The 27,421-nt window shown below is 35.8% G+C and overlaps 1 long non-coding RNA gene across 2 annotated transcripts; it reads right to left on the bottom strand.

Annotated features, from left to right (window-relative positions):
* On the bottom strand, positions 1-27,421 carry LOC112660900 (uncharacterized). 2 transcript variants are annotated; one of them, XR_007410087.1, is made up of 4 exons: positions 26,499-27,421; positions 21,046-23,971; positions 5,897-5,991; positions 1-403 (listed from the first exon to the last, which is right to left on the bottom strand). It is a non-coding gene; the product is annotated as an uncharacterized LOC112660900 (long non-coding RNA). The 2 variants fall into 2 exon arrangements; XR_003137299.3 differs by lacking the exons at positions 21,046-23,971; positions 26,499-27,421 and having other exon boundaries at positions 5,897-6,011.

Genomic DNA, 27,421 nt, shown 5'->3' on the forward strand with positions numbered 1-27,421 from the left:
AATGATGAAGAACTTTTATTTGAACAAAAGTATTTTGAACATTTACTTTGAGAACAACGATACAAAAATATTTTGTATATATTCCAATACTAACAAATTTTCATTTCATAATTAGGCATTTAGAGCATTTAGCACATTAAATTTACATCTGATTTCTTTATTGATTCTATGCCTGTCTGTTCAGTAGATTCTGAACTTTGGTCTCTATCTCTATGGACCTGAAATTAATCTCATTCCTTTTTCTGGGCACTCAGTATCGTGATGGAGTGGTTTAATCTCTATCCCCAGGAGCACAACCAAATTCATCTCCACCGAAATCTTGACTCCTCTGTGACTTGGCTTTGCATCTGTGTTCCCATCTGTCAGACATTTCACTGGGTTGCCTTTGTTCTTTTCTGGGAGACTGAAGACAATAAGAAAAAAAGCATAGTGGACCCTGTAATGTTCAGCTGCTATAATCAAAGCATAGCACCTGAAGATTGTGGTAATTCCCACTAATAGATAAATTAAAAATGGAGCAATGTTTTAAGTTTGATGCTTCCTTAATTCTCATATGTGTCTGAAATTGTCTAAATATTTAATAAGAAGTGTCTTTCTTACTTCTCTCAAAACTTTGATACTAAAGTGCCACAAACCTCTAAGTTTAACAAAACTAATGCAAAGAACTTTGATCTCATTCAAGAGAGAACTATGGTGATATATTCCTAATATTATGTTTTTTTATTATTAATTTTTAATAATATTAATAGTAAGAAGGATAATAAGAACATAGCAGGGATTGGAATAATGTTGATGCTGTTTATAATTTGAAGCCCAACAGGGAGATACTGAAATCAGTGTTATTTTCACAGCAAGGCCCAAAAGTTGTATTTGATTTAATATTCAGTATACATGATGCTAAATAAACTATTAATTATGCAAAAATAAATCAATTTTTTGTTTGTATCATAAATTAAAAAAACAACTATGTAGGTCACATATATTTTTCCTCTGAGTAATAACTTCAGTTGAAATTTTAATTTATTTATTAATTGCAAAACTGAATGTATATTTTGTCTACCTAGTTTGGCTCTTATATATCAGCATTTTTATATTTGTTAGTTTTAGCATATTGGGGATAGTATTTTTGTGTTAATTTGTACATGTGTCACAAAATACACAGGGGAGATTCAAGGAAGATTAATAAAGATGAAAGAAATAGGAAGAATTCGTACCTGGCAGGCTGTTTGGTTAGGGGAGTGTCAGTATCCTCCCACAATTTTATAGCAGCTTTTCCTGCTTTCTGTCTGTATGTCTGTCTGTCTCTGCCTCTCATTTCTCTTCCTCTCTCTGCCTGTGTGTCCATTTATACTATATATCCTTACTTTATAGGATTTCCAGAGAGGAGACCGTGAAATATAAGGTGAGATGTGGTACAACAACCAATTCATTAAAAGAGGGTTCACTTAAGGAAGGAGTTGAAAGAGAGCTTTGAGACCAGAGGATTTTATAAATCAGCTTAAAAATAAATAAACAAACATCATCTTAAGACATTTGCTGCTTGGTTCAGTAGGCATAGGGATTTGGTGAAGATTCATGTACAAGGAAGTGATATGTTAGAGAGAACCTTAATCCTGATTTCTCTGGCATTACAAGGTGAAGACTCTCTCCTGATGATTGGTGGGCATGAGATATGACAGCCTTGGATCTACTCTACAGCTAAGTCAACTCATACCCTAGAGATCCCCAAAAACACTGTAGATAGGACTCTATAGGTGCCTGACCCAAGAAGTAGGTAACTTTGGAAGACAGCATTTTGGAATAGACTTTTCCTTTAAAACACACGAGATTATCTCCTGGGACAAGAAAAGCACTTGGCATCATGAAGAACCCTCCCTTGAGAGAGACTATTGATATTGATCTCAACATTCCCTAATTGTGTGACCAAAGGGGATAGTGTCCTAGAATCTAACAATTTCATTTCTCTATTTGAGAAATATGGCACAGAATTATCTCTAAGAATCTTCCTGCTATCACTTTGTGACATAACATGATCAGAATTGTCCTCTTGGCTTCTGAGTCTAAGTATATAAAAAATGCAAGACTATGTCACTCTGTTTTGTGCCATGATAAGGCCAGCTTTGTGAACTTATAATGAGCACTTCTGAAGATGCTTGCTCCTTCACATCAGACCTTGTAACAGCCAGAGACACATGTGAAGTTTTCTTCTGTAGAGCAGACATATTCTCTACAAATGACCAATTTTCTGAACCCTTTCATTAAACTTGTGATTTCAGGAGCACACAGTGAAACTCCTTTTAAGTGGGACTATGAGCTCTTTGTGTCCTTAGAAAATTGTCAGGAACTCAGCAATGGAGGAGGTCAAGGCACGTAAGATTTCCTTTAAGTCTTCTGGAAAGTCAATACTCTACCATTCGTTTTCCCACCTGTGGTAGAAAGAACCAGACTTATAGATATTTAATTTCCTATTGATAACTTCTAAAAAATATAAAGAAGCAACTCATCAGAATAATTCTGCCAAATGTCAAGCCTTTTAAAATGGTGTAATTATAAGGATGCCTTGCAGTTGCTCAGATCTGGGTTCTCTGTTTGGTTAACAGAGGGAGAAGGGAAAAAATGAGAAAGAATTTTCTTCAGGCAGGAAAATTCACTGACTTTTGAAATACTGTCGATTCCCTGGATTAGTAAATAGGTCGACTTCACGCTTTTTTGTCTAAAGATTTCATTTCTGTGAATGTACTAGTAAGGTGGCAAGTGGAGAATTGCCTGGGCTCCAAGCAGAACCAGAACCCTCATATCAGTCCCAGCTGGGGCTCTTTCTATGGCTTGTCTGGGAGGAGGAGACATTTCCACCAACTGGTGGTTATCTGGCAGTACCCTGTGCGCACTAGAAAGGAATGCCATTGGAAGTTCTAAAAAAAAAAAAAAAAAAAAAATCTCCTGACTAAATAAGTTTCTCTGTGTAATTCATATTAGTGTGGGGTTTGAGTTCTGACCATATGCCTACAAGAGAACTCTATTCAGTATTAATCTTTTATACTTTGTAACTTAGAAGTCTGCTTTACGAGATCAGCTCAGTAGTTTTGCTTCCAACTTTCCCATTAACAGTTAATTGTAGGGAATGCTTTGAACCAAATCTTTATCTTCTGATGTGCAGTGTCTTTTCTGGGTATTTCCTTGCAAAATCAGATCCTCTTTTTTCAATTAGCTACAAAGTGTTAGAATGTTAAGTGGCCGTGTGTGCCAGTACCACACTGTACTCTAGAAATGGTGTTAGGAGTTACAGAAAACATGCTATTAAGTTTCTAGTGACTTCAAAAGCATACAAATGTTGGCACAGCAAGGATTCTGGTTTCTTTTTAAAGTAACACAGAGCAAGTTTTTTCATTTAATGATAAATTGGCAATTTGAAATGAATAAGCTATGGAATGTTGATCTGCTTTAAGCCTGCAGGAAAAATTACAGGAAAATACCCTATTCTGATGAATCAGTAGAACCCAGCAAACAAAAGCAAGTGCATGTATGCTTCCTAAAGTTTGCTTGCTGGCACCATTGCTCTGTATTGAAAAACTAATCTCATTAACGAACTGAACACAAAGCAGTGCATTCCACAGTTAATCATGCTGTTCTGGGCACATCAAATTAGCTCTTTTCAAAGAAGCATGAAATTTACTAAGTCCGTGGCCTCAGAAAATAGTACCTGGGAATAGGAGTATCCCATGGATTGGAAATCGATTAGAAAGAAAATGCAAGTGGAACTTAGAAAATAAAAGTCACTTCATTTCCTAGTTAGAATACATAAAACTCCTGACAGTTTGATTTCTTGTTGGGCTTGGTACGTCTTGCAGTCAGATAATATGTGATATGACCATTACACAATGTGCACTACACTAAGTAAGGAGAAGGCTGAATGTAACATCCTAAATTACAAAGCTTTGCCACATATTCAGAAATATAGAAACAAGTAGAAGATAATAAAATATTTCCAGGCCTGCGGTCCATGGAGATATCTCTTTAACCAGGTAGAAAGACATAAGAATGGAGAGAGAATAGTTAGAGAAATCTGATATTGAAGTATATTTTGAAGGAAGGAAATGAAAACAATTGGTATACAGAAGAGTATTACATTCAACATACTTCACTTATCAGGTACACAGTATGCACCAGGCATTCGGCTAGATACTAGGGATGCCAACATGAACTGTGCTTTGTACAGGAAAGAGAGGAAATCTGTCCTACTTAGAAGATTGCAAGTATTTTTGCTCAGATGATGAATCAGCATTGGGTGCTAAGAAGAAATAAAATAAGGCAGATAAGATGGGAGGCTCCAACTAGAACATATACTTGACATTTTAAACAGCCATGTGATTATACATGGGCAGAAAAAAATCGATTGGCCTGGAAATACATTTGAAAGTAGTGCCATTGGAATGTCATTAGAATGACATCAAATTGTCAGTGGCACGGTAGATTTTGTAGTCAAGGCCCCGTCAATATTCAATGATTACTCAATCTGTCACATTGACCGTATGGCAATTCAAGTCAAACGTTAAGGAAGCCAGGGTGACACATATTCTCAATGATATGTTGTTTTAGTGCACAGAGTAATGCACTTCCTGAAACTGGGCTGCCAGCTCTGATTCTATTGAGCAGAAACCAATGTCAAGAGGGCAAAATTACAAACAAAACATTTATTCTCCATATTACTACTACAAAGCACTTGAATTGCTGGTGTATAATCAAGATAAGTGATTCAGTATTGGGGAAGCGGATAATAAATGCATACTTCACAACGCAGTAAAAGAATGTTTTTCACAGATGGCTGAGCATTTCAAGAATTATCATAAAACTAAGCTAACTCCTTCCCCTTAATGTAGGAGGGATTTGCTTGAAGTTCATACCTCTGTCTTTCTCCAGCAATGCTGGATAACAGAACAAGGACTTAGGCCATTTACAAATCAGATGCTGCTGTATTAACAATGAAACCATGGCTACACTCCTAAGACAAGTTCTAGCCCTGAGGAAGCAACTTTGAGAGAGACAAGGCAAGTGCATAGTCTGAGGGAACCACAGAATAGCCCTGGAATCTGGGCTATGCTGATGTGTTTAGGGAGCAACATTTAGATTCTGAAATATTTAACACAGGTATGTACTTTTAAAAATGGTAAAAATTAGGCAAGCATCATCTTGCTAATGCATCATTATACTATAGTAAGAGGTTAATCTATTTGGTGAATAGCCTCCAAATGACATTTCATGCTAAGTGGACAAAAAATATGATAGCATACTTCTCAAAAAAACATTATTTGTTTGTGCCTGTCAATATTTTATTTAGCTCATTAATGAGTGGGCCCGCAGGAGATTAAGGAGCTACTTTAAAAAAAATATTTGAAAAGTGGAGATTTTCCACTTGTGGAAAGAAATGGAGATATAGTCCATTTTGAAAGGGATACCTAAATAAGATTGTTAAATTAGTTAGAAGATTGGCTAACTTCTTATGGTCATGAAATCACAGCATCTTTCAATTTTTGCAAATTAAATTCTAGCCTTGGAGGATATATTGGCTGAGGATTGTTGGCCAAATTAACTATCACAATAAATTTCTGATAAGATCCAAGCAGACTTCCTAGGACATGAATGAACTTGACGGAACACACATCTTATCTCTCCCCAAGTGTGGGATACATTTTTGTTCCACAAACAAAATCTCCTTTATTGTATTCATTGTCTTCTTTCCATCATATATAATTGTTCCTGATAATGCACACACAACCTCTAGGCTCAGACAAATTTACATACTGGACTTTAGAAATCACCACAACCTTTGAAGAAATCTCATTACCTCTGTCATTTTTCTCAGGTGTAAGTTTATGGCAAGACAGCATTAACATGTTACCTGGATCACACAGGCTTACAGAAGCAGGAATGGAACAGGACCCTCAGGGTTCCTGACTTCTCTTTGGGACTTTTCCAACATACTATGCTGCTCATCTGTAGAAAAAGTATAAAACTTATGCATTCTATAAGCTTTATGCACTTCATGTAGGGTGAAGGAGGAAAAAAACTTTACAATGGTGTTCTTACTGTATAGTTCTCATTGGGCTTTATTTCTGTACTTCTTAAGTGGCATCATAACTCAGTTTTTAAAGCTGAAATGGAGTTGAGCAAGTAAAGCAATCATTCTAGTTGCTACCATGCATGGGTAGTAAGTAAACCATAGACAACAAATATCCCAAGTACCCTGGGATGATTTACTACTCAAAATTCATATTCAGGATCACAGTAACTCAATATTCCAAGCATGGTACAGCTAAAAACAAAGATTAAGACACTGGGAATCATAAAACTCTTAATACAATTCAAGGAGTGTAATCCTGGGGAGGAAAACTGAGAACCAATGGCTAAGGCAGTGAGTCATCTGTTAACATCAAAGCTCTAAACCATTGCCTTTAGGAAGAAAAACAAACATCCTCATTTACCAATTTTAAATTTCAAACCTAAAATGTTTCTGGCTCTGCATTTTCATATCCATTTTCTCAGTTAAAAAATATTAAATGGATTATTTTCCCCAAGTTTTATCATGTACATAGAATGTTAAAGCCTTATATTAAGCCAGCTCTAAAGTAAATAAGTGATTTTTCTCACATGGAATAAAAGTTCATACATATTGAACAAGTGGTAATGAGGTTTCCAGGCAATAAATATCAAAGCATCTTCCAAACTTAATTACAAAAATTAACATTATGGAATCTGTAGACTGTCTTCATGGTTTCTTCTGTTTTGTTTTGTTGGGGAGTAGACTTTGATAATACTTAAAGTCAACTTATCATTATTGAATAAGCCATGTGAATATAAATGGTTACTAAAACCTCTTTCCCTTCATTTAATGCAATTGAAGGAGAATAAGCTATTCTAGAATTCTGAAATTGGGGAAAATAAGAGAGAAGAATAAACTGTAAATGAGAGTCTAAATCTTATGTCTCTCATCTACATAGTTACTAATCATTCATGCATTTAAGAAATCAGTTTTCCTTTCTCCATTTCCTTTTTTAAAAGATTTTATTTATTTACTTGAGAGAGAGAGAGAGAGAGAGAGAGTGTGTGTGTGTGTGTGTGTGTGTGTGTGTGTGTGTGCAGGAGCAGGGGGAGGGGCAGCGGGAGAAGGGGAAGCGGACTCCTTGCCGAGCACCGAGCTCCACAAAACCCGGGTCTTGATCCCAGGACCCTGAGATCATGACCTGAGCAGAAGGCAGATGCTTCACCAACTAAGCCACCTAGGAGCCCCTCTCCATTTTCTTTTTACCAGCCAATAAAAAATACGTGAAATGAATGGATATAATTAACTATAGTTGATATAATATAGGATTCCATCTAACTATGTGGCTTTAGATTATTTGCACCATTTTACATAACCACCTTGACTGTTGAGTGCCATGAACACAAAGCTCTGTATTATAGAACTAATAACACATAAAGTTGTGCATAGACATCACTATCATCGTTATCACAAGAAAATAAAATATTTTTAAATAGCTCCCTATGACTCCAGCAGTTTTGTACTTTTTAGAATTTCCGCCATATACAGAGAGATCCATAGAGGTCACTGTTCATGAGTGGACCAGTCAGATACTGCTCGAAGTGATGGATCATAGTTATGACTTTGGTCCTGGTTTTAAGATGCCAGTGAGAAATATAACATCCCGTAGCTCTCAGTTATAACAACTGCTCATGTCCTAGTATGTTATTTAAAACAACACTTTTTACCAGCCCTGAGTCCACATATACAGCTTCATTTTATTTTATTATTTTTTATTTTATTTTTTTTAAGATTTATTTACTTATTCATGATAGACAGAGAGAGAGAGAGAGAGGCAGAGACACAGGAGGAGGGAGAAGCAGGCTCCATGCCCGGAGCCCGACATGGGACTCGATCCCGGGACTCCAGGATCACGCCCTGGGCCAAAGGCAGGCGCCAAACCTCTGAGCCACCCAGGGATCCCCTATACAGCTTCATTTTAGAAGAAACACAAAGCTGTGTTAAAACAGGATAGGAACTGGATTGTGCCTCTTCATAGCATGAATCAGAATAATGCTTCTTTTCATTTCTTATCCTTGGTTTAGCTAAGTCCCAAAGATACAACTCTCCTTGGACTGCCTTATTCATGTCCTGAAATCCTTGACAATGCCATCATTCACTTACTAATTCACAGATATTTATTGAGCACACACTATGTGTTAACACTGCGAATGGGAAAGAGAAAGGTACAGCCCTCACTGACTCAACATTCTAGTTGGAGAGATAGATAGCAAGTAAAGAAATATAACTTAAGGCAGTGGGGAGTTCTAAGAACAAAAATAAATTGATAAGAAGTGACCCACCAGCATGGAAGAAATGTTACTTTTTATAGTGGCTTCATGGAAGATCACTCTGAAGAAACAATATTTAAAACAGAGACCCGGGGATCCCTGGGTGGCTCAGTGGTTTGGCGCCTGCCTTTGGCCCAGGCCGTGATCCTGGAGCTCCGGGCATGGAGCCTGCTTCTCCCTCCTCCTGTGTCTCTGCCTCTCCCTCTCTCTCTGTCTCTCTCTGTCTATCATAAATAAATAAATAAATAAATAAATAAATAAATAAATCTATAAATAAATAAATAAATAAATAAATAAATAAATAAATAAATAAATAAAACAGAGACCCAACTGAAGTAAACCCATAAATGAAATGGTTGTTTTGGGGAAGAGAGTTCATATCGTGAAAACATCCAATAGAAAGGCCCTGAGGAGGGAAAGTGTTAGAGAAACCAAAAAACCCAGTGGGGCTGAGCAGAAGGGGCTGTGGTGGCTAGAGGGGGCAGGATGGTGTATGCAGTGTAAGATGTCTTGAGATTTAGGAAAGGATAATTTCATGCAGGACTTATAAGCAATGCAGAAAGCTTGGATTGTATCCCAAATGTGCTGGCAAGCCATCAGAGGGTTTGAAAAGAAAGTGATGTAGTCTGATTTACATTTTTAAAAGATCACTCTGTTGCTAGGTGTACATTGAGTGTAAAAGGGAAGTGCAGAGGGATGAACACAAATTAGAATTTCAGTTGGTGAGAATGATGGTAGATTAGTCTAGAATTTTGGCAAAGAGGCAGTGAGATGCAGTTGAATGCTGGGCACATTTTTCAGGTAGAGCTCTCAGTATAGGCTGATAAGTTTAATACCAGGTGGTAAGCAAAATACCAGGTATTTTGAGGCAAAAATAACACAAACATCTTAGCATTTTTGGCTTGAGTAACTGGGTTTCTGCTGGTATCATTTAACGAGATTGATTCTATGAGAATTAGGTTGAAAGAGAAAATAGAATTCTGATCTTGATGTATTGGGTATAGGATACTTAATAGACATAAGTGAAAATTTGAGTCTCTGATAATCTGGGCTGTTCAGTAGAACTTTGTGTGATGATAGAAATGACTAGCAGAGTAGTCATTAGCCACGTGTGACTCACATGTGACTGAGGAAACTAAAATTTTAATCATTTTCATTAATTTAAATCTAATTAGACACATGTAGTTAGTGGCTACCATATTGGACACTTCCAATTTGGAAGGATGGAAGGGGAAGAAGAGCCAGCAAAGGAGTCTTGGAAGAATCAGGAAGGCAGGAGGAAAATCAAAAGTACATGAATAGAGGCACCTGGGTACACAGTTGGTGAAGCTTTCAACTCGGTTTCAGCTCAGGTCATGATCTCAGGGTCCTAGGATTGAGCCCCATGTGAGACTCCAAGAGCCCCGCAGGCTCTGTGCTCAGTGTGGAGTCTGCTTAAGATTTTCTCTCCCTCTGTCCCTGCCCATCCCACTCACATACATGTGCACTCTCTGTCTCTCAAATAAACAAATAAATCTTTTTTTAAAGTACGTGACACATGTAAAGACATTTTTCCAAAAGGAAGTAGAATACCAAATAATTGGTAGAAATTACAGTATCTGTTGGACTAATGGAAATGATCCACTGGCAAAGAACAAAGGATTTTGATTATACCAGTGATGGAGAAAAAAAACTTGTTCTCTTCTTTTCTTATTGATTCTCATTTCCTCAGTAGTCTCCTTAGTTTGGGAGGACAGGGTCTTGAATTCCCACAGTGTCTTTCTCACTCAGAGCTTCATCTCAGCTCCTACTTCCCAGAGAACTCCATCCTGCACAGTTAGTACCAGTTGTGGTCCAAGGAAGCAAGTGGTAGTGTGGGCTTTGGGTGTCAGATCACATATTGCAGGGCCAGTAGAGGGGACCCCATCCTACTGATAGCAGGTGATACTGATCTCCTCCATATCCCCTATTCTTCTTTTTGTTTTAAGATTTTAATTGATTTATTTACTTGAGAGAGAGGGAGAAGCAGACTCCTCACCCCCACCCACTGAGCAGGGATCTGGACAAGGACTTGATCCCACAACCCTGAGATCATGAACTGAGTGGAAACCAAGAGTCAGATGCTCAACTGACTGAGCCACCCAGGCACCCCTCCCCTACCTCTTCTAAAACTTTTTAATGTAATCAATGCTTTATATGATCTAATTTTTTTATCTTCAAAGTATGTGTGTGACCTCAGCATAATCTCAGAGAGATGGCCACTCTCTTCTTGAAATAGTCTTAAATTTTTGGTCATTCATACCACTTCCTCTTCCTGCTCTTTCTAAATCTTCTTTGTTCTCTTTTCCAACCCCCTGGTAAGTGATGTCACTCCTTGGGCATTGCTTCCAGGCCTCCTTGTCACTCAGTCTCATAACTTCTGTGACAGGGTCACACTCTTTTTCACCCAGCGGCAGGATTGGTGTCCTTAAAAATCTAAAGACCATGAGATTTTCCTAAAGTTTTCCAGCGAACTGAAATGCTTTTCCAGTTGAGGACGCCCCACTCAAATGGACACCTGGCTGTCTAACTGGCTTCTCATGGGGTCCCTCTGTCCCTCTGAGACCCAGAGTTCCCTTTTGTCCCTTGAATTGGCTCCTCTTTTGTTCCATGTTGGGTCTTCATACATGGGATCAACATTGCCTCTAATGTCCTTTCTCCCAAGTTACACATCAACTCATCCTTTCCTGATCAATTTATTTCTTTAAATGTGACCATTCCAGGGGCATCTGAGTGGCTCAGTGGATTAGGTGTCTACTTTTGGTTCAGTTCATGATCCTGGGGTCCTGGGATGGAACCCTGAGCCAGGCTCTCTGCTCAGCAGGGGGTCTGCTTCTCCCTCTGCCCCATCCCCCACTCATGCTTTCTCTTTCTCTTCTCAAATAAATAAAATCTTTAAAATAAATATGACTATTCTATGGAAAGAAGTTGCTCCCATTGTTCTTTATTGAATCATTTTGTTGCTTCTGTAACTTTTAATATAACTTACAATTTTTTTGACTATGAATTATCCCTGTCTTTTAACAAAAAATATATATAAACCTCATGAGGGCAAGCCTTTGTTTTCTATTGTATTTCTCGTTACTAAAGATACAGTTTTAATTAGTATTGGTAAAATGTATGAATAATAATAAATTGATAGTCACTTAACAGCCTGGATGTTTAAAATGGGGATGTGAATATCTAACCTAAAATTTTTGTTAAAAATATTAGAGGAAATGTATGCAAAGCACCTATACAGTGTCTAGGGCACACTGTGCAGAATGCAGTAGATACATTTTTGAAATTACAAGTTTCATCTGTTTTAGGGATAAATTCTGTTTATAGCAAATACAATAACAAATTAAGAAATTTTTAAAAATATAAAATAATTGAATGGAAGAAACTCCAGTACTTATTTCTTTATTAGATAAATTCAGGCTAGAGCCAATGGAGGTACATTTATTGTCCACAAATGACCAGGAATAAAACTTCCCTGATGGAAATCCAAAGTCAATCCAAGTCAAACCAAGCTGAACTCTTCTCTGAATTTTTAGAAATCCTGTTTGCAAAACTGAAGACAATAGTTCTTCAGGCCCTCCCACCTCCTTCTGGCTTTCCTCGTTGAGCTCTGCAAAATTCTCACGGACTCAGCTGTTCTCTTTCTGGAAGTTGGAACTGTATCCCAGCCCTGTCCTGGTCAGACAACTGGGACTGAATGTGTTTGGCATCCATAGCAGGTAATCTGAAGTGACACCTCAGAGAACCATCTTGGACACAACTCTGAATTGAGACCAACACATATTTGCATTGTAAAACAAAAGAAGCCTAAAGAAAATGGGCTTTGGTTTTTTTCTTCCCTCCTTGTTATTTTCTCTCAGAAAAAGCAGGGATAATAGTAATGACTCTTGTAGATGTATATAGCCTACCTATCTAGGTAACAGATCTATTTATAGGTACAGATAGATAGAACTTTCTGCCACACAAATCGCCTCTCAGTCATTGGTACTCTCAGACATCTTCTAGTATATGAATCAATTCACTTGAGGAAACAAATGATCTCTGATCAACTTATTTGAAACTAATGCTAGGTGTTCAACTAACCATAGAGTAGCTAACCAATATAATGCTTTTTTTCTACAATAGGAAGACTAATCACCTGCTTGAATGCAATATTAGATAAGTTGCTTCCTTTGACCAGTAAATATCTCAGTGGCTGCTTTGTAGCATGGAAATGCTCTTCATCGACCAGCATTGTGATGAGGATTTGTTTCCAGGACAATCTTCTCTGTCACTGAGGAAGGACCCCATGCCGCCTGATTAGTGCTGAGCTGAACCAACTCCAACTGAATTTATTTCCTTTGGGGATCCCTGGGTGGCGCAGCGGTTTGGCGTCTGCCTTTGGCCCAGGGCGCGATCCTGGAGACCCGGGATCGAATCCCACATCGGGCTCCCGGTGCATGGAGCCTGCTTCTCCCTCTGCCTGTGTCTCTGTGCCTCTCTCTCTCTCTCTGTGACTATCATAAATAAATAAAAAATTAAAAATTGAATTTATTTCCTTTGTACCACTTACAATACTATCAAATAATCTCTTTCCTCCATACTTCTTCCCCCATAGGATTCTGTAGAACAAAATGAAGGCAGTATGGGCAAGTATGAAAATGCTCAGCTGTTTGGAAGTATTTTCTTAAATAAAACATCTCTGTAGCAATGCATGCTAAGAAATGCTGCTAATAAGAACAGTTCAGCAACCTTAGTATCTATTAACTTATTTTCCAACAAATAACCATATTTCTTCACCTAATGGGAAATCATCATTTTTAATTTAAATAGATCATTGGAGGTGGCATTAGAGACTATTTCCTTGATAGAATATAAAAAATGATTCCTTCAAGTAATACGTTTGTTCTATATTCACCATCTGATTTCTTTCATGTTAATAATGTGAATTCCACCATACATGGTATTAAAACATAGTTGACAGATACATAATAGCTAATAAAAAGCAGAGAAACGATACTCAAAATATTAAATTATTTTAGTGCATTTATTATGAAGGTTTACATTAACTTTTTTTTGTCAACTTAAGAACTCAGTATAAGTCAAATATATTTTGGTCAATATTATTCGACTTCCAGTATTTTCAAAGTACCATGCTCAAACTCTTACTTTCCTAATTTTGAATTTGAGCTGAAATCACATTTATTTTTTACTTTTGGCCAAATAGATTAAAATGCTAATGCATATAGAAATATATAAAGCTAGTGAATATTTTTCATGTGGCAGAGTCAGGTTAAGATGAAAGGTAGAATGATGTAAGGCCTGTTGAGAGGAGGAATGCATCTTTCAATAAGACAAGAAAGAAAACTAAGTATTACATATATCCACAAATAAACAGTAAATGAATTGATTATCGTCATTCCCTGTGAGCTCTGAATTTTGTGTGGAGGACAAAAATCTCATCTCTTGAGAGTATACTGGGGTTAACTTAGATTTTGTGTGTTCTCAGAGCAACCATATTTTATTTTAAGAAGTGTTGATTTTCCTCTTAAGAACTTCTAAAAATAAATTCCAAGTTTTGTATTACTTCTTTAACTTGGCTCATGCTTTATTACTGTAAGATATGCCATGTATTTTTTCAAGAGTTTAGTTACTCATGAGAGACACAGAGAGAGAGAGAGAGGCAGAGACATAGGCAGAGGGAGAAGCAGGCTTCCTGCAGGGAGCCCAATGTGGAACTTGATCCCAGGACCCTGGGATCTTGCCCTGAGCCGAAGGCAGATGCTCAACCACTGAGCCACCCAAATGTCCAGTGTCTTGTATTTTTTTTGATATTTCTCATTCATTGATTCTAGGTTTTATCTAATTTTCTTGAGACAATAAAACATTTGTTCTCTTAATTTTCTTTCCTTGTCTGGAAAGGATCTTGGCTCAAAAAAAGAGATCTGTGTAGATAAGATCTAGTATATTTTCCCTTAATATTCAAATGGCAAGGGAGTGCGATGAGAGGCACCAGCACATCTTTTTAAAGTCATCTCTATTATTCATGGACTTTTTAAAGTCCTTTTCTGTATCTACTTTATGAAAAGAAATGGGCTTTCCTGGACTTTATTATATAATATCTACATATTTTTGGATAATTAGAATACCTTGAACTAAGCTTACTACCTATGTTGATGATTAACAATTTAGTTTAAAATTAACACATCAAATTATGAATTTAATGAGTATTTGCTTTGACTTATACTATAGTAATGCAAGTTTCTCCAAAGTACTTGGCAATAATGTATTCTATCATGGAACACACTCCTTTTGCCTACAGTTTATATGTATTGTTGTATTTAGATAGTATATAAGGAGCTCTATTAGTCTTGCTTTAGGGATTATGGGTTCTTAAATAGTAAATTCCAAATTTATGCAATTTACAATTTTGATGTGTGTGCTTAGCTCCCCTACCTGAGCTTGGTGTGCCTCTTAACTGATATATCAGCACAGAAAATTGTGCATTTTAAATTTGAGATTAACATACATGAATCAGTGATTTTCCTTCTCTTGGTTACTATTGTGGATAAATCAAAGCTCAAAATTTGGAAAGGAGCTGCTTTCTTTCTGCACATTAAGCTTCTTAAGAAAACATACACTTGGCTACAGAGCATGCCTTCCATTTGAGGAAATGTAAAAAACAGGGCTTAGAATTACATTTTTTAATGCAACCTATTACAGCTCTTAATCCTTAGTAATTGTAAAAGAATAGTTGAGATGCTGGGTAGTTGGTTTGTGAATATACTTTCTATTTGTGCAAAATTTAAGTGTGACCATCTGTTTAAAAATTATTTTTCTATTTGTCATTCCTTGTGATTTTTATACATATTTTAGCCTGGTTTTATCTTGAGACAATCTTTATTTTCTTTATTTTAGTTTTCTAGAAAACAAAAATTATATCATATTTTAAAACATTCTCAAACCTTTTCAAATAGAATCTTCTTGTTAAGAAGTAACTTTATCCAATACTTTGCTTTTACACAGACATTAGGGGCACATCTCTCAGAGGCAGGTTGTTAATTTTTGCTTGTCTGAGTTGCCACTATCAAAATCAAGATCAAGGAAGTTTTAAACTACTTAAACTTACTTCTTTCTACTATTTATATGTCTGTTTCCCAAAATCTTGAGCCAAATATCACCTTGCATTATTTGCAATTCAATAAATATTTATTGAATTTCTACATTGCATATATAGGATTCCCCAGCTTCATATAATACTATCATTTTAAGACCAGCATAATTTTTAAAATTTTATGATCTCTTATAATTTTCAAACCAATCAAAAATATAAATAAATGCAAAAAAGGATAAGGGTGAGTGGTAAACTAAGTGAAGGAAAGCAAACACCAAGTCCAAGGTAGTAAATATTTTGAATTATTTTAATATTTGCTCAAATAATGGTGTTTGAAAACTGCTTGCAAATCTGCCTTAAAAGCAGTTGACTACAATAAATAGCTTGTTTGAATAAATAGCAAATATGCAATGAGGCCAATATGTAATAGAAAGTATGTTCTTTTCTAATGTTAAATTTCCTTTTTGCTACCCATTAACAAAATCAGTATCTCTTGATACCAGCACAACGATAATTGCATTATTCTCCCTCCCACATATCAGTTTTTCTGTTTGATATCAGAGAGAAAAAGGAAGCAAAGGGACATCTGGGTGGCTCAGTAGCTTAAGCAGCGGAGTCTTGATTTTGACCATGGTCATTATCTCTGGATTCCTGGGATCCAGCTCTGCACTCTGGGCTCTCTGCTCAGTGAAGAGTCTGCTTGTCTCCTTTTCCTTCTGCCCGCAGTCTCTTTCCTCTCTCTCAAATAAATAATAAATCAAAAGAAAGAAAAAGAAGAAGAAAGAGAAAGAAAGAGAGAAAGAAAAAGGAGAGAAGAGAGAGAGAAAAGAAAGAAGAAGAAAGAAAAGAAAGAAAGAAAGAAAGAAGAAAGAAAGAAAGAAAGAAAAAGAAAGAAAGAGAGAGAGAGAGAAAGAAAGAAAGAAAGAAAGAAAGAAAGAAAGAAAGAAAGAAAGAAAAGCTTGGAGGACTAATACATTCCCTGGAAGCAGTGATGTGGTGCCAGAGTCCTGATCACAACTTTTGGATAAATTATTAGTTGCTTCCATCAGGTTAAAGTTTTATGATAGTCACACACAGAGAGAGAGAGAGAGGCAGAGACACAGGCAGAGGGAGAAGCAGGCTCCATGCACCGGGAGCCCGATGTGGGATTCGATCCCGGGTCTATAGGATCGCGCCCTGGGCCAAAGGCAGGCGCCAAACCGCTGCGCCACCCAGGGATCCCTTTCCATCAGGTTATTTCCCAATGAGCATTTTGTTTCAATGTCTGTGAACTTGATCCAGATCACTGAGTCACTCAGTTCTGCTTTTTAAGATACATATCTCCATATTTAAATATTCATCATCTAGCAAATATTAGTTTTGTAGAAGAGATGTACTGGAAGAAATTTATTCATTTGATAATAGGATTCTTCACAAGACAGAAGGCTTACACTTTTTAGTAGCAGGTTGCCTGGAACATCATGAGGTTTTCTGTAATTGATTTATTATGCAATTTTATAAATCCACTTCTTAAGAATTTCAAAATATACCAATACTGTATTTGACCTTTAATATATCGTTATGTAGTCCATTTTCCCACAGCTCATATTTTGCATGGCTAATAGCTGCACCGGATATGGTTGGAGCATCAGCATTGGCATCATTACAGCAATTTGGAAATGTACTGACTGGGGGAGTATTTTCTGCTTATTTTGAAAATATTTAACCAAATTATGAAATAGATGTAAAATTCAATAGAGCCTAACCCTGGTATCCTTGAAGAGTTTTTGTGGTATCATTTCAATTTAAAAGAATTTTCATCTTTACGGTTAGTGAAAACAGCCCTAAACTGAATTAAGACTTTAAAGCTTGGGTACTAAAAATGCGTGGCTACTTAGCTCCTGAAAGATAACTGCATAAAAGGTCACTCATGCATTCAAATAGCCAAATATTCTTTCCCAAATGTTCTGCTTCTGAGGATCTTCTCAAATGAATAAATATTCACTTTGTAAAAGCTATTACAGAGTCAGTATTAGACACTGGGTGATGGTTGCAATCCGGTCGAGCATTTCTGTGTCATGCTTGTCATTGAATGACTAATATTTACACTGAGAATTCATGTTATCGGTAACTTGGAATAAAAGATTCTCTTGGAACATGGTTCTTTTTCCCTGGCATTTATAAGCAATTGAAATTGGGCTAGAAATTGCATTACATATTAAAATACAGATAGGTTGTTTAATCATGTATCTTAATGCATTATATATTTCTTAGCAGTAGTGAATTTCTTACATGAATAAAGATGGATATCAAGACTAACAAAGATAGATTGGAAGGAACAATAATGTATATTTCATTGGGTTGCAGAGTGATGAGTATTTCCTTCTGAATATTTTCAGTTATTTTTTTGTTCGCTTAAACATGAATGAGATACATACTATTTGGATGTAAAACATTTTTCACTCCATTCTATATTTAAGTCTATAAAACATTTTTTAAAAATCTAATTAACTGAGATATGCTGTTTTTGATGCTAGTGGAATATTACATGAAAGTCACAATATATTTTGGCTTCTGTAGCTGCAACATTGCCTTCAAGCTCTAGGAACTTCTTAAAATGCAACCATAAATTCTATTTTATTGATCCAATTTAAATATAAATTTTTATGTGAAAATTGTCTTCATTTTATTTTGAATTTAGTTTCATTTTATTTTGCCAAGATTACTAACAATCAGGGTGAATTCTTACAAAATGTAAATTTTTACTCATACTTTCAAAATAAAAATGATGAGTTTCACAGAAGTACATAGCTTCGCATTTGTTTTAGTACTAAATACATTAGATCCATTCATTCAACAAACACAGAGACTCAACTATGTGCCAGCCACAGGCTTACCCATGGAGAAAAACTATTGTTACATATTACTGACAAAGGAATCTACTCAAATGTGTGCTGATATAGTTACTGTGTAACATAATAGGTCCTCGATGCATGTTTGCAGAACAAAGGAATGGAAGCTATTAATGTAGCTTGATAGTGTTCATATCCATCTCAGAAACAAAGATCCAACTGAAATGTAACATAAACTGTCTTCTCTAATGGTCATATTTCTTTCTAATAGTTCCTTGATACTCTCTACTACTGCTATTTTCAATTTGAAACATTGGTGTTTCCAAGTCCAAACATTTTTATCATTTTAAAAGGAAGATTTTTCAAAATTGCAGGGAGGATAATGTTGAACCAAGAAATGATACAAAACCATAATAGCAAGTCAATATTACACAGACACACAGACACAGACACACAGACACACACGCACACACACACACACACAAACACAGAGGGATATTTTACCAGTATTATTAACCATGTTGCATGGCTGTAAATATGGTTGAAATGCAGAGATTATGTTTGTGGCGTAATCATTTTGCTTAAGATGTCAAAGTATCTCCATTGCTCACTGGATTAGCCCCGAATAAAAATAACCAACTATTATATATTTTCATCATAAATATACCGAGAGGTCTAATCACCATCCTAATCCAAGAACACAAAGGCCAAAGCCAGAAATGATTCCACTACACCCTGGTTGGTTTGTATATTCAGCTTCACTCAACACCTCTGCTCATCATCACAGTAATTACATCAATTTAAAAATGCAGAAAGTGAACTTTTTTAAAAATAGAATTTAAAAGAGACAGGATTCTAATTTCACAAGAGACGTTGATTTTAGTCTTATATATAATACTTCAGGTCCCTGTTCAAAGATTTCAAAAGACATATGTATTTAATTAAATGCAACCCTTAGTACCATTTCTCTAGTTTTCTAAAGAATTTATTTCCTCAGTAGTCAATTAATCCCTATTATACGCTAAATCTATTGATATGATTATATACTTTTCACCTTGTTATAACTCAAAAGCACTTTTTTTTTTTTTTTTTTTTTGTATTCGGGAGGCCCCAGTGCCCTTGGTAGCTCACTCCAATCTCTCACACACACAAAATCAGAGTTAGCACAGCAAAGTAAAATTAATAATGTAACCAGTTTTTTCCGCATAACAAATCCACATTTCACAGTTTGATCATTAGTGTCAGTCCCTTTCCAATGGAGATAAAGAAGTAGAATGACCTTCTTATGAAACATATGTTTCTTGCATTGTTAGGGGACGTGATGACAGATTATGAAAATTCCTCAATACCTCCCATGTGAAAATCTGAATTCACAATAAAAAAATGTCATATGAAACTCTTAAAAAACTCTAACTCCACATAGCTGAGTTTTGGTTAATTGCCAATTAAAGATTCTTTAATTTGGGGTGGGAAAACTTTGTCCTACATAATGAAATTTCCAACCTTCTAGTGGCACTTACCATGTTTTCCCTGCAGTCTTTTTGCTGTAGACTGTAGAAACTATTGGCACGGTCCCAGAGACATTCAATGCACTAAATGCATGCTTAATTAACTATTAGGTTAAGCTTTAGGGGCCCCTGACAGATGCATTGCAGTATCTCAGGTAAACTCAGGCAAGGAACTACTGCTTGATTTCTTTTCACCAGGCAAAGCTGTTTTACTATTATGCTAAGTGAATATTATATTTTTCTAAGTCTACGGTAATAACCAGAAGACTGACCTATGGCAAGGTGAAGACTCCCCTTCTCCTGCACTTTTACAAATGCACACCCCTTTCTTGCTTACTCAGAACCATTCACCTTAGAAATTCTCGTCAGAGCTGTGGCTTCCAACCCAGGTCTTATCTCCTATATACCCGTGGAATTGTTCAAAATGTTGATGCACAACATACTAGAGAATCAGAAAATTTAGATCCTTCCCCCCATTTTTTTTGAGAAAAATCCAGTGGAACGTTTTCTGCTATGTTTAGTGTAAAGTCTTCCTCAAACTTGTTTCTGCAAATAATTCTGAGATAATTCCTCAGCTTTCTTCTTGAAATAAACTCAACTCCACAAAGTCTTCATTCACAAATGATATTGATACATGGATTATCAATTCTGAGGATTGTCAATGGTACACTTCCCTATAACAAATGAACCCTAATTATAAATGAAGTCACTTTTCATTTCATTAATTCATGTGGTGAAGAAGAAAAAAATTATTTATTACTGCAAAAATGAATAATTCATGTGATTTTGTAGCATATTTTTACATTTATTATTGTGAGTCATGGTTGATACAACCAACCCCTTAGGAATTGGTGACAGTTGAAGTATTAATGTCACTAGACATTACATGGATTTCATGTTTTTTTAGTTTGGATTCATATTTTACAACTTGCATTTTGTACTTTCACTAGCATAGTGGGAAAATAACTTATGGCCCATTTTAACTAATAAAATATCCCTTGCCTACACCTCAAAGACAAAAGAACAAAGAAATTATGAGAGTAGAAGAAATTGGCTATACTCTCCACCACTCCTATGTTATAGTGGTAATGTTCATAAATTTAGGGACTATATAAGATTTTCTCATTTCAGATCATTAAGTGAATTTAAAGAATTTAGAAATCAGTCCAATAAGGCAAATTTTATGGATTATGCAACCAAAATTAATAATTTTAATAAACAAGGGCACCTGGGTAGCTCAGTGGTTGAGCATCTGCCTTCAGCTCAGAGCGTGATCTCAGGGTCCTGGAATCAAATTCCACATTGCGCTTCCCACAGGGAGCCTGCTTCTCCCTCTGCATATGTCTCTGCATCTCTCTCTGTGTCTCTCATGAATTAATAAAAAAAATCTTTAGAAAAATAATTTTAATAAACAATTTTAAATGATTTATTAAAATTTATCAATACTGGCTAAATTAGAGTTCTACTTTCCATCAACTTCTTGGGAATATGTAAATGTCCTAACTAGAACTGAGAGATGGAGACAGGATCACTGATACAAGTTCATTAATTTTCTTCATGCACATTAGCAATTTACCCGTCAATAACAGCCAGAGCCATCCCCTTGTCATACAAGATGACTTACTTAAAATTAACTTTTTCTTCCCCTAAATAGTTTCTAGTAGACATAAGAAACAAAAACATAATGACAAAATCTGAATAGCAACCATATCAGAATTCCTTTTAGGTCATGAGATCTCAACTCACTATGATTTAAACCTTGTCAAGCCACTACTCAAGAAGTACAGACTTTGACTTTTATTTACTGTATCTACCTGCTGTGTTCATCTAGTATAATTAGGTTAGTCCCTTCCTTTTTAACTGCTAGGCCAAAGGGGTAAAATGTATTCTAAAGTATTATGCAAAATCGAGCTTAGCTCATCCACTATTGAAGAGTAGATAAGGATTTGGTACTAAAGCTTAGGTCATAGTAGAATTTATTTACCTGGCATGTCTTTGAGCAAATACTATTTAAGGGTCTAATGGTCTAGAAGGAGTAAGATAGGCAATGAAAATGTTGAGGTGTTCACTGATATTGACATGACTAACACTGTTCATCGTCAGAAACATTATCCATGTCTACTCATGGTAATGAAAATGTACTTACTAGCAATAGAAGAATATCAAAACTCTAGTGAACAAGAAATGGTATGAATTAATAAAAAATAATTTATTCCTCGAAGGTCAATTCCCTATATATTTGTCCATAAATGTTATGCGATTCTAATGAAAATACCAAAGATAGCATTTGGGAGAAGATAGTGTAGACAAAATGATAAAGTTAAGTTTGTTTGAGAAAATATGCATGCTAAAATGAGCAGGATATATGTGGGGAGAAAAAGAGGGAAAGAACTACGTCTGATTGTTTTACATATAAAACTGGCAAACATTTTAAGCATGATAAAACACAGGCCTGGAGAGCATGGGGTTAGACATATACTCTTGAATATAAATATAAATTGGTGGAACATATTTGGAGGAAATATGTCAGTATCAATAAAAGAAAGATGGCATATGGCTTTTATGCTGAAATTTCACTGTGATGAGTTTATCCTATAGACCTCCTTGCAAAAGTATACAAGGGTGTTCTTTGAGCATCATAGATATTCAAAAGTTCTTAAACAGCCTGCTTTAAAAATAACAAAATTACTAATACTTAAAGATTGGTTATACATTTTATGTTTTTCAAATTCTTTAAGTCAATATCTCCCAGTCTCTAGATGTTTCTATTGCTACAATAAGGTTTCTCATAAAACGGGTTCCCGGGATCCCTGGGTGGCGCAGCGGTTTGGCGCCTGCCTTTGGCCCAGGGCGCGATCCTGGAGACCTGGGATCGAATCCCACATCGGGCTCCCGGTGCATGGAGCCTGCTTCTCCCTCTGCCTGTGTCTCTGCCTCTCTATCTCTCTCTGTGACTATCATAAATAAATAAAAAAATTAAAAAAAAAATAAAAAATAAAATGGGTTCCCAATATTTCTACAAATCTGTTAATCAATAGATTGTAATTAATATTTAAATTGCTGCAAAGTTATAAATCATTGGTTATTTTGTATTTCAAGATCATCTGGGAACTGTAGGGTTTTTTAAAATGTTTTCTTTTTGTATTTTTTATTTGTAGGTTTTCATTGAAACGGGGTCAGAATAGCTGTTCAACCAAGCAGTATACTTATTCCATTCAAATAATATTAAATATTAACTCCTTACCACATTTATTCCATTGGTATGATATTAAATTTGCATTTAAATATTGTATCTTAATCTGACTTATTTCAACTAGTATACCACCCTCTAGGTCCAAGCATGATGTTGCAAATAGCAAGATTTTATCTTTTTTCATGGTTATGTAATATTCATCTATCTGTCTATCCATGTATCTATGTTTCTATGTATCCATCTATCTATCTACTTATCTATCTATGTATACACACACGCACACATACATGCATACTCTTTCTTTTTTACCCATTCATCTATGGATGGATAATTAGGTTACTTCCATATCTTGGCTGTTGTAAATAATGCTGCAATAAATGCAGAGGTGTATTATCTTTTCAAATTAATGTTTTCATTTTCTTTGGGTAAGTGCACAGTTGTAAAATTATTAAATTGTATGATATTTCTTTTTTATGATTTTATTCACATGTGGAATCCAAATAAAACAAAACGAATAAAAAACACAAAGCAGAATCAGACCTATATATATATAGAAAACAAGCAGGTCATGGCTAGAGGGAAGAGGGTTGAGACAATGGGCAAAATGAATGAAGGGGAGTGAGAGATACAGGCTCTCAGTTATGGAATGAGTAGGTCATGGGAATAGAAGGTATGGCATAAGGAATATAGTCACTTTTATTGTAATAGCATTGTAATGGTGACAGACACTAGCTACAGTTGTGGTGAGCATAGTATAATGTATAAAGATACTGAATTACTAGGCTGTACACCTGACACTAATTTAACATTATGTGTCAACTATGCTCAAGTTTAAAATAAATAGATAAGTAATGCATCTTGCTTGTACAGAATTGGCATTCTCTATTTTGTGGGACTTTACTATTCATGGAGCACTCAACTCCTTAATATATTCTGTCACAGACTTCTTAACTGGTGTCACCTGAGGAGAAAAGAATCAGAGAAAAGCACATTAGCCCAAATTAAACTATGTTATTATAATATAAGCAACATTGAACTATTTAAATTTCTTTTACAATATTAGGCTTTGGCTTCAAGTTTCTATGAAAAGAAAAATAAACTGTCAACCAGACTTCTAAGTATGATTAAGATCCATATTCTAAACTAATGTTTTCATATGCTCAGGGAACTGATCAGAATTCTAGAGCCCCCTGAATTATTCCACTACCATCCCATCAGACAAGACATTAGTACAGCAGCAGGATAATTCAGAAATACATTTCTTAGTTATTTCATTGAGTTAATACTAGGTACAAACACTGGCATTACAGTGTATGAAAGAAAGGTAGTATGGTCCCTGTTTTCTCTACAAAAAAGAACAGGTCACAGCAGGAAGGACACAGAAATAACTACATGTGAGGGGCATTTATGTGAGTTCAAAGGACCTCTGCCTCCTTTGTGAGGTCAATGTACCCTCTGCTGTACATTGCCATCCCAGCAAAGGTCCATTAGGTTCTGAAATCAGGAATTATTACATGAAAGCCGTAATAATGGAGGATTATGGTTAGTGCCACGAGACATATACCAATGAAGCAGAGTTAGTCTTCAAATAATAGTGAGGTAACCTTTGACTTGAGAGGGAAGGCAACAAATTAGTGAAGGGAATTCCAGTGAGTGCTGAAACAGTATAGGAGGGAGGCCTAGGAAGATTGACACATTGTCCAGATAGACATCTCAAGAGTGGCTTTAACAGAATTAGAGGAATGTCAAAAATATCTAAACCAGGCTTGTAAATTTAGAATTCATTGATGGGCAATCAGGAATTTCACACAATGAAGCAGAGATGTGCATAAACATCAGTGCTCAAAGGGAATTAGCCAAAAAACAGTGTACCAGGGGGCACCTGGGTGGCTCAGTGGTTGAGTGTCTGCCTTTGGCACGGGTCATGGGGTCCTGGGATCAAGTCCTGCATCAGGGTCCCTGCAGGAAGCCTGCTTCTCTCTCTGCCTGTGTCTGTCTGTCTGTCTGTCTCTCTCATCATTCTTTGTCTCATTAATTAAAAGAAAAAAAAAGTCTTTAAGAAACAGTGTCTCAGGTGCCATGCACATGATTAAAGACAGTAATTCACATGAGTATACTCAACACATACATACACCTCACTTAGAAAGTGTGAACTGTTAGAGAATTGTATTGTCTACAAATGTTACTGTTTCTTTATAATCTTCTTTGTTTCTTCTTCCTTCTCTCTCTCTCTCTCTCTCTCTCTCTCGGCATTTGACAGTTCTTTAACTGAGGGATTCTTATAAAGTTATTTTTTCTACATAGTTCTAATGCTATTTTTTCACATATTAAGAGACCAAAGGCTTCAGGACTGTCTGCACTAAACTTATATCTGTAATGAAATGTCTCCATTTCTCATACATTGTATCTTGGCTTCTGAGATCAGATGAGATGGAGCGTGTTCAGAGTGATATGGTGTGTAGACTAACATATCAGATCTTGGAATAAGGGCTAGAGAGTATGTGAAGGACTAGGAGCCCAGAAATGTTATTTTTATATTCTACTACTTTAATATACCCCAGAGTAGGCTTTCAGTGGTTTTTCCACCACTTATATCTTTTATATCTTTTTTATCATATGAGAATCACACTGAGTATCCCAGTAATTGCATTTGATACATTTTTAAAGATTTTGTTTACTTTTCTCCTCAATGACAATGTTATTATTAAATCAGTAAAAAAGACAGTCAAATTAATTAATTTGTCACTGTCTAGTTGAAAAAAAAAAGATTTTGTTGTAACATTTCTCTTGGTATACATTAAAATAGTCTTGGATAAGTATCATACAGAAATTCACAGCCTGAAATATTTTGGTGGCACTATTACTGGGAAATTTGGAATCTCAGAACTTTTCATATATGTGTACTTGTAAGAATTACAAACAAGAAAAAAACAACACTTTCTTTAGCCAGAAATATTGATTAATTGAAGGGATATTTGGGGCACACAGAATCAGCAGATCTGGAGGAGTGGATTCAGAAGATATGCAGATACCAAGGTAATTCTGGAAGGTCAAAAAACAGCAACAATTAGTGATTTAAAAAGATCTGACCAATCAGGATGCTACTGCTGTTGGGAAGTAAGAAAGGTCATACTACAATACTTCACTAATTGGAATATAATAATAGATTAGATTAGTAGAACTATCAAGGGAAGCAAATACTGAAGAATAAAAAACAAATAACGAATGCCCATTTTAGCATAATGGAAGATCAATAGTTTTAACTCTCATTTTTAAGTTATTCATTTTATTGTTTTACTATAAATTTAATGTATGATTGATAATTACTTGAAAATAGAAGAATGATAGCAAAATGGGTCATTTTAGGTCACTAAATAGTCCCATTAAAAAGTAAAATTGCTAGAATTGAAGTATTAGGTTCCTGGTGCTGGTGTTAACAAAGTAGCACAAACTGGATGACATAAAACAATAAAAACGGTTTATCTCACAGTTCTGCTGACTAAAGTCTGAAACGACGGTGTCTGCAAGGCCATGGTTCCTCTCGGACTCTGGGTGGAATCTGTCTTTGTCTCTTCCTAGCAGTGGATGGAGGCAGGTTGCCTGGATGTTTCTTAGACGGTGGTTACATCCTCCCAATCTCTGCTCTGCAATCACGTGAGTCTCTGTCTTCACATGGCATTTTCCCCTTCTTATAAGGATATCAGTTGCATTGGATTAGGGGGCAGCCTAATGACTTCATCTGCATTACTTTTATAAACACTCTACTTCCAAATAAGGTCACCCCCAGAGGAATCGAGGGTCAGGACTTCAACACACCTTTATGGAGGAAGCAATTCAACCTATGAAAAGTGGTGTTTATTTTCATTGTTATCTGCGTACATCAATTTTACAAGGTTGTCTATGGGGACATGAGAAGCGATATCTTATTCATCCATGATGCCCAAATGCTCACGTGTTTTACAACTTAGACAAAACATGAGTACATCATGCTCAGTGGTGTAAGCCAGAATCAAAAAGACAAATATTGTATGATTTCACTTAACATCAATTATAAGAATCAGCAAATTTATAGAGAAAAGAAATCTAATAGTGGTTACCAGAAGACTAGAGAGAGAAAGAAATGAATGATATTTACCACAATAAAAATTTAATCTTTTAGAAATGGACAAAGCACTTGAATAGATACTTCATCTATTAGCTATTTCCTACCACAATCAAGGTTTTAGTCTGGGATGTGATTTCATCAGAGGTTTGACTAGGGAAAGATCCACTTCTAAATCCAAATTGCTGGTGGCCAAATTCATTTCCATGTGGCATATGACAAAAAGCCACATTTTCTTGCCAGCTCTTGACTAGCAGCCATTTGTAGCTCCTTGTCACATAAGGAATTGCAAATAAAACCACAGTGAAA

This window comes from Canis lupus, chromosome 4 (genome assembly GCF_003254725.2).
Source record: "Canis lupus dingo isolate Sandy chromosome 4, ASM325472v2, whole genome shotgun sequence".
NCBI classification, from domain to species: Eukaryota; Metazoa; Chordata; class Mammalia; order Carnivora; family Canidae; genus Canis; species Canis lupus.